Here is an 8,601-nt window from a genome sequence, read left to right as displayed (position 1 = left end):
CCTTGCCTACCCCTTGCCTACCCACACCCCTTACCTACCCCCACCTCTTGCCTACCCCTTGCCTACCCCTATCCCTTGCCTACCCCTACCTCTTGCCTACCCCTACCCCTTGCCTACCCACACCCCTTACCTACCCCCACCTCTTGCCTACCCCTTGCCTACCCCTACCCCTTGCCTACCCCTACCTCTTGCCTACCCCTACCCCTTGCCTACCCACACCCCTTACCTACCCCCACCTCTTGCCTACCCCTTGCCTACCCCTACCCCTTGCCTACCCCTACCCCTTGCCTACCCCTTGCCTACCCCTACCTCTTGCTTACCCCTACCCCTTGCCTACCCACACCCCTTACCTACCCACACCCTTTGCCTACCCCTTGCCTACCCCTACCCCTTGCCTACCCCTACCCCTTGCCTACCCCTTGCCTACCCCTACCTCTTGCCTACCCCTACCCCTTGCCTACCCCTTGCCTACCCACACCCCTTACCTACCCACACCCCTTGCCTACCCCTTGCCTACCCCTACCCCTTGCCTACCCCTACCCCTGGCCTACCCCTTGCCTACCCCTGACCACTGGCCCTCTCACCCCGGATCCCGACAGACCCGGCGGAGTACGACCAGTACACGCAGTGCCTGGCCAAGGCGCTCTGCCATGTGGCCACCCCCATCACCGTGGGGCTGTACGCGCCTTGGGGCAGCGGCATGGATCATCTGCAGTATAAGATCGAGAGTGAGTGAAACCCTCCCAATCCCCAACGCCTCCACACGTTGCCATTCTCCCCGTCTCCAAATCTCTAGAACCTCCAATCCCCACAACTACACATTTCCAGACCTCCCGACCTCTAGATCGACCGACCTCTTGATCTAATATTGCAATACCTCCATCACCTGATCTCCCCATCTGCAGACCTCCCAATAGATGAATCTCACATCTCTCGATCACGAGACCTCCCGACCGTTCAAACTCCTGATCTCCAGTTATCACCATCTCCCAATCTGCAGATCTTCTCGACTCTTACTTTACAGAACCTCCTGATCTTTCAAACTCGAGACCTTTTGACCACCAGATTCTCCAATCCAATCTCAAAGCTTCTGACCTCCCGATCTGTAGATCTCGTCGATCTCTCAATCTATTAATTGCTCGATCTTCAGAACTATCGATCGAAAACATTGACCCTCTGAAAATACACCGAGAGAAAGTAAACTTAGACCCCCCTGCCCAGTAGTGCGGACATAGAATCCGCCATCTCCCCTGCTGACTCTATTCTTGCGCCACGTCCCCCCTCCCCACCCCGTGTCCACCCAGGGTGCCTTGTCGCCAACGCCGCCACCATCGAGGAGAAGGAGTGGACGCGCCTGGCTGAGCGGCCGCGCTCGGCTCAGGGCCCCCTCGGGCTGCTGGCCCTCGTCGCGCGGCTCCTCTTCTTCGACCCCTTGCTGACGCAGCGACAGCGCGACCGTCGCAACGTCCGCTTCGTCTTCGTCCCCTTCAACGCCTGGGAGTTCGCCGGCAGCGACCGCCTCTGGGCCGGCCTGGTCACGACGCTGTGCGAGGCGGTGCGCCTCAACTTCCGCACGCTGCCCACCGCGATCTACCGCGCCGTCCGTAGCCGCGCGGTGCCCACGCGCCAGCGCTGCGGCGGGGACACCGACTGGGAGGTCAAGCGGCTGCTGGGCGTGCCGCTCTGGTTCGCGCCGATCCTCTTCCTCGCGTTGCTAGCGATGCTCCTGGTCACCGTGCTGGCGCTGGGCTTTCCGAACGGGCCGGTGGTGGCCATCGAGGGCGTCTGCGCCGGCCTGCTGGGCGTCTCCTCGACGGTGGCGCTGCGCAACGCGCTGGCGATCGTCAGGAGCGCGGTGGTGACGCAGAAGGCCGAGGTGGAGAAGATCATGAACAGGACGGACTTCAGCGACCAGCTGGGCTTCATGTGCAAGGTGAAGCAGGAGGTGCAGGTCGTCACCAACTTGGTGCGCTACATGGAGGTGTTCGAGCGCCGCCGGATCCGCATCGTGCTCAAGGTGTGCGACCTGGACCGCTGTGCGCCGGACAAGATCGTGAGCGTGCTCGAGGCCATGAGCATCCTCCTCTCCGACAAGCACGCCCGCTTCGTGTCGCTGCTCGGCGTGGGACCCGCGCGTGGTGGCCGAGGCGGTGGAGCGGGTCTACTCGAACCTGGGGAAGGCCTCCGACAACGGCTACCTTCTGCTCAACCGCACCGTGGACCTGCCCTTCGCGGTGCCCCAGATGGACAAGCGGGTGAAGCTCGGCTTCTTGAACGCGTTCGCGGAGGGCATGGATTGGGCCGTCAACGACGACGCCGCCACCAACGCCGCTGCCGCCACCTTAAAGTCGGTGACGGTCGGCGAGCGGAATTTCCGCGGCGGCCCTGACGACGCCGCCGTCGCCGTGCCCCTCGTGCCGCACGCTTCGACGTCGACGACTAAGGCGTCGACGTTCGTCGTCGCCGCGCTGCAGTTCCTGAAGAGCGGCGACGGCACCGTCCTCGACTACGTGGAGCACAACCTCGTGACGATGCGCAGGATCGTCAACACGCTGCCCGTCATCGTCCGCCTCGCGGTGGCCGCGCACGGCGGCCTCGGGCCGACGCTCACGCCCGAGCGGATGGTGGCCTGGACGGTGCTGAGCACGCAGTGGCCCTGCCGGCTCAGCTGGACGCTGCAGTGCGGCGAGGCGTGGGCGGACGAGCCGGGGGCGGGCCAGGACACGTCCATGTGGGACGTGTACGAGAGGTCCCTGACGGAGTTCCGGGCGCTCATGAAGGACCTGGACGATTTCTTCGTCCTGGACGGGGACTCGGCGCAGTTCGAGAGGTTCTTGAAGCGCGACCACGTGTTCACGGTGAGGGAGGGCGCCGTGCTGCGCCCGCTCAGCGTGAACCTCGACCGCTCCATCCAGAGCCAGATGGAGCTCCTGCGGGGCAAGTACAGCATCAGGAACTTCGACAGGCAGCGCGGCGGCCATGGCAAGGCGTTCGATGCCACCAAACTCCCCGACATGACGCCAGAAGACGTCGGCAGGGAGGTACAGCATGCGCGATAATCATTGTAGGAGTGGTGGGGGGGGGATAAGCCTCAAAGCATTCGTCCATAGCCCTGTGGCCTTAATAAATATTAAATAGACAACGTTTTGACCCATGGATCCTTCGTCATATAGCAAGTAGGTCTGGACATTCGCTATCTCGTACGCTTGCGAGTCCACATGTCGTCCAGTCCGTCATAACGCGTCACGCTGATCACGCACGGGAGTCCGTTCTGCGCTATTTAACGATGCCGCCGTTTTCCAAGTCTCGTCGCGAAACCGCCTCGGACCCGAGGATGGATCCTGAACATTTGCCCGGAAAACCCTTTCCCAGGTATAATAATAGGGTTTTCCCCATTTTTTCTGGCAACAAAACTGAAACCTTCTTACAAAGATTCACGTCTGCATTAACCACAATACTTGCAGTCACAATGCATACAAAACACACCCTGATAATATATGCATTGTCCTTGCACCGGAGATGACATTCTCCTGACGCGTCAGGAGAATGTCATCTCCGACATTCTCCTGACGCGTCAGGGCGGAGGCGGTACAGCAAAGTGCGGACTAATCCCCACCTGTTCCATCTGCGCGGCAGAGAGTGCGCGCACGTGTGTTTTCTCCGGCCGCTCTTGGTTGTCTTCCGCTGCACGCATACACGCTCGTTCATCTGAATATGCAGAGGACTGCAGAGCTTGGGAAATGATTGGTGGCACCAGCTCGCCGCCTGGCTGCTGCCTTCCAGCTTGTCTGTGCTTCCTCGGCGATTACGGGAAAATAAATAATCGCGAATGATGACGGAGTTATTTTTAGCACGTGCGCATTATTACTTTTAATCTTGTCCGAATATTAATTAAAATTTTACAATAACTTAATGTTCACAGAACACGAAGGCCAGTGCCGAGTGTGGGACCCTCCCATCTATATGTCAGACTTCTAATTACGTGGACGTGTAATAAAAATGTGCACCCACCAACAACGTCAAACTCTACAGCTTGACGTTGCCGTTCGGACACTTTTTTTTCTGCTGATCTTATAAATATGTCCTGTGTACGATTCCCAATGTAGTGAAAATAACAAGGTGAGGAGCCCGCGATAAATCTAACCCCCCCCCTCCCCCACAAGCTCTGCAGACCCCTATATATGAAGGTGTTATCGGCCAATTCACTCGGCACTTGTGATGCCTGAGGCTACCCATTCACCTCCAGCGCAATCAAATCGTGAGCACGTTTCCTCTTTGCGCCAACGCTGTAGCGCAAGGCTGTCGTGAAGGAGGAGGAGGGGCGCGGTGGTTGACGGGCGGGCATCATTTACAGTCGTTTCCTGCAGCAAGGGGCGACGATTGTGTGGCATTTCCCCAACGGGGTAATTTTGCGGTGTAAATCCCCGATTTTGGACCACGACGCTGGGCAAACGCGACCCCTGCATGTTTCTTCTTCTTCGCGTTACCTTTCAACGTCCACCGTGAAGCGGACGGTGTCTCTTATTTATCGTGGACACACGAACATACGGCGCCGTGGGTCCGAATCGCGAACTACGAACTCCCGAACGCGCGCCACCCCTCGCCTGGGTCGCCGCTCTCCCCTGCCCCTCGACCCCTGACCCCGCGGAGCGTTGCTCTCGCGTGCAGATGGGGGCGCTGGAGCTGAGCTCGGAGCGGCTGGCCGACTACCGGAGTCGCGCCGTGGAGCACGGCGTGAACGGCCGCGCTCTGCTCCACGGCACGGAGGAGGAGGTCAGGAGGGCGCTGGGGATGGAGGCGCTGGGCGACTGGGCCACCTTCCGGGACCACTTCCTGGGGACATCGCGGATGTCGCGGGCAGCGCGGGACAAGGTGGACGGTGGGGATGAGACGGGCGGAGAGTTGGACGAGCAGGAAGACGACGACGACGAGGAGGAGATTCGAGCTTGTGGAAATCATCGCCGGCGTAGGATGGACGCGTCGCGTCGCAGAGTGTGAACGTTTCTGCGGGAGGATGAGTTCTTTGAAGGATTTGTTGCGTGCGGGCTCGGTGGCTCGGGAGGGTCGGAGTGCTGAGCCAGGCGGGAGAGATGGTGTCTTGACCCCGTAGATTTTAAACCCATCGGATCAGTATTTATTTGATACGATTTGAGCACCAGGATACAAATAATATTTCTTAATATGACAACCTCCCCCTGCCATAACCCGGGGTGCGAATACTCGTATAGGGGACTAGGTTGTCGTCTCAAGGTCGTGTTCATATTGGCTGTTGTCCCTATAAAGGTACACGACTGACAGGCAAACTCAAAACATCACCACAGACGCACATACAGACAATGAGACACATGCAAGACACATACACAGTGACACACAGTGACACGCACAGATACGCACGCACACAGACACGCGCACGCTTTATTTCCTTGCGTATTGTGGCAGCAATCGTGTTCATGAGCTCGGTGTCAATGTGTAGGTCTGCCGGCCATGACGAGAGGGCTTCCGGAGTGAAGAGTTCATGTGGTTTTTTCCTGTTTCTACTCCGCCTCCTCCGTTGAAGTAGCGCGCAGACCACAGCGGGTTTACTGCGCAGTCCATCGTTTGAGTTGCATGGCCATACTCGCACTGCTGTGGCTCGTGTCTTGAATGTATCTCAATGTTGGTCTCCGTGTATGTCGATGAGTCTCTGTGTGTTCTCTACGGGTTTACTGCGCAGTCCATCGTTTGAGTTGCATGGCCATACTCGCACTGCTGTGGCTCGTGTCTTGAATGTATCTCAATGTTGGTCTCCGTGTATGTCGATGAGTCTCTGTGTGTTCTCTACGGGTTTACTGCGCAGTCCATCGTTTGAGTTGCATGGCCATACTCGCACTGCTGTGGCTCGTGTCTTGAATGTATCTCAATGTTGGTCTCCGTGTATGTCGATGAGTCTCTGTGTGTTCTCTACGGGTTTACTGCGCCGTCCACAGGTCGAGTTGCATGGACACAATGGCACTGGAAGTGGCTCGTGTCTTGAATGTATCTCAATGTTGGTCTCCGTGTATGTCGATGAGTCTCTGTGTGTTCTCCACGGGTTTACTGCGCCGTCCATAGGTCGAGTTGTATGGACACAATGGCACTGGAAGTGGCTCGTGTCTTGAATGTATCTCAATGTTGGTCTCCGTGTATGTCGATGAGTCTCTGTGTGTTCTCCACGGGTTTACTGCGCCGTCCATAGGTCGAGTTGTATGGACACAATGGCACTGGAAGTGGCTCGTGTCTTGAATGTATCTCAATGTTGGTCTCCGTGTATGTCGATGAGTCTCTGTGTGTTCTCCACGGGTTTACTGCGCCGTCCACAGGTCGAGTTGTATGGACACAATGGCACTGGAAGTGGCTCGTGTCTTGAATGTATCTCAATGTTGGTCTCCGTGTATGTCGATGAGTCTCTGTGTGTTCTCCACGGGTTTACTGCGCCGTCCATAGGTCGAGTTGTATGGACACAATGGCACTGGAAGTGGCTCGTGTCTTGAATGTATCTCAATGTTGGTCTCCGTGTATGTCGATGAGTCTCTGTGTGTTCTCTACGGGTTTACTGCGCCGTCCACAGGTCGAGTTGCATGGACACAATGGCACTGGAAGTGGCTCGTGTCTTGAATGTATCTCAATGTTGGTCTCCGTGTATGTCGATGAGTCTCTGTGTGTTCTCTACGGGTTTACTGCGCCGTCCACAGGTCGAGTTGCATGGACACAATGGCACTGGAAGTGGCTCGTGTCTTGAATGTATCTCAATGTTGGTCTCCGTGTATGTCGATGAGTCTCTGTGTGTTCTCCACGGGTTTACTGCGCCGTCCATAGGTCGAGTTGTATGGACACAATGGCACTGGAAGTGGCTCGTGTCTTGAATGTATCTCAATGTTGGTCTCCGTGTATGTCGATGAGTCTCTGTGTGTTCTCCACGGGTTTACTGCGCCGTCCATAGGTCGAGTTGTATGGACACAATGGCACTGGAAGTGGCTCGTGTCTTGAATGTATCTCAATGTTGGTCTCCGTGTATGTCGATGAGTCTCTGTGTGTTCTCCACGGGTTTACTGCGCCGTCCACATGTCGAGTTGTATGGACACAATGGCACTGGAAGTGGCTCGTGTCTTGAATGTATCTCAATGTTGGTCTCCGTGTATGTCGATGAGTCTCTGTGTGTTCTCCACGGGTTTACTGCGCCGTCCATAGGTCGAGTTGTATGGACACAATGGCACTGGAAGTGGCTCGTGTCTTGAATGTATCTCAATGTTGGTCTCCGTGTATGTCGATGAGTCTCTGTGTGTTCTCCACGGGTTTACTGCGCCGTCCATAGGTCGAGTTGTATGGACACAATGGCACTGGAAGTGGCTCGTGTCTTGAATGTATCTCAATGTTGGTCTCCGTGTATGTCGATGAGTCTCTGTGTGTTCTCCACGGGTTACTGCGCCGTCCGCAGGTCGAGTTGTATGGACACAATGGCACTGGAAGTGGCTCGTGTCTTGAATGTATCTCAATGTTGGTCTCCGTGTATGTCGATGAGTCTCTGTGTTCTCCACGGGTTTACTGCGCCGTCCATAGGTCGAGTTGTATGGACACAATGGCACTGGAAGTGGCTCGTGTCTTGAATGTATCTCAATGTTGGTCTCCGTGTATGTCGATGAGTCTCTGTGTGTTCTCCACGGGTTTACTGCGCCGTCCACAGGTCGAGTTGTATGGACACAATGGCACTGGAAGTGGCTCGTGTCTTGAATGTATCTCAATGTTGGTCTCCGTGTATGTCGATGAGTCTCTGTGTGTTCTCCACGGGTTTACTGCGCCGTCCATAGGTCGAGTTGTATGGACACAATGGCACTGGAAGTGGCTCGTGTCTTGAATGTATCTCAATGTTGGTCTCCGTGTATGTCGATGAGTCTCTGTGTGTTCTCCACGGGTTTACTGCGCCGTCCACAGGTCGAGTTGTATGGACACAATGGCACTGGAAGTGGCTCGTGTCTTGAATGTATCTCAATGTTGGTCTCCGTGTATGTCGATGAGTCTCTGTGTTCTCCACGGGTTTACTGCGCCGTCCATAGGTCGAGTTGTATGGACACAATGGCACTGGAAGTGGCTCGTGTCTTGAATGTATCTCAATGTTGGTCTCCGTGTATGTCGATGAGTCTCTGTGTGTTCTCCACGGGTTTACTGCGCCGTCCATAGGTCGAGTTGTATGGACACAATGGCACTGGAAGTGGCTCGTGTCTTGAATGTATCTCAATGTTGGTCTCCGTGTATGTCGATGAGTCTCTGTGTGTTCTCCACGGGTTTACTGCGCCGTCCACAGGTCGAGTTGTATGGACACAATGGCACTGGAAGTGGCTCGTGTCTTGAATGTATCTCAATGTTGGTCTCCGTGTATGTCGATGAGTCTCTGTGTGTTCTCCACGGGTTTACTGCGCCGTCCATAGGTCGAGTTGTATGGACACAATGGCACTGGAAGTGGCTCGTGTCTTGAATGTATCTCAATGTTGGTCTCCGTGTATGTCGATGAGTCTCTGTGTGTTCTCTACGGGTTTACTGCGCCGTCCACAGGTCGAGTTGCATGGCCACAATCGCACTGGCGTGACT

The 8,601-nt window shown here is 56.1% G+C and overlaps 1 pseudogene; it reads left to right on the top strand.

Moving 5' to 3' along the window:
- The first annotated feature begins 599 nt into the window (after positions 1-599).
- On the top strand, positions 600-5,740 carry LOC133339222 (NTPase KAP family P-loop domain-containing protein 1-like; annotated as a pseudogene).
- Positions 5,741-8,601: the final 2,861 nt, after the last annotated feature.

This window comes from Lethenteron reissneri, unplaced genomic scaffold, assembly GCF_015708825.2.
Source record: "Lethenteron reissneri isolate LAM-NWPU_2019-01 unplaced genomic scaffold, ASM1570882v1 scaffold_1666, whole genome shotgun sequence".
Lineage (NCBI taxonomy): Eukaryota > Metazoa > Chordata > Hyperoartia > Petromyzontiformes > Petromyzontidae > Lethenteron > Lethenteron reissneri.
The sequence above is the reverse complement of the archived record's forward strand: the minus strand, read 5'-3'. Positions and strand labels throughout refer to the sequence as shown.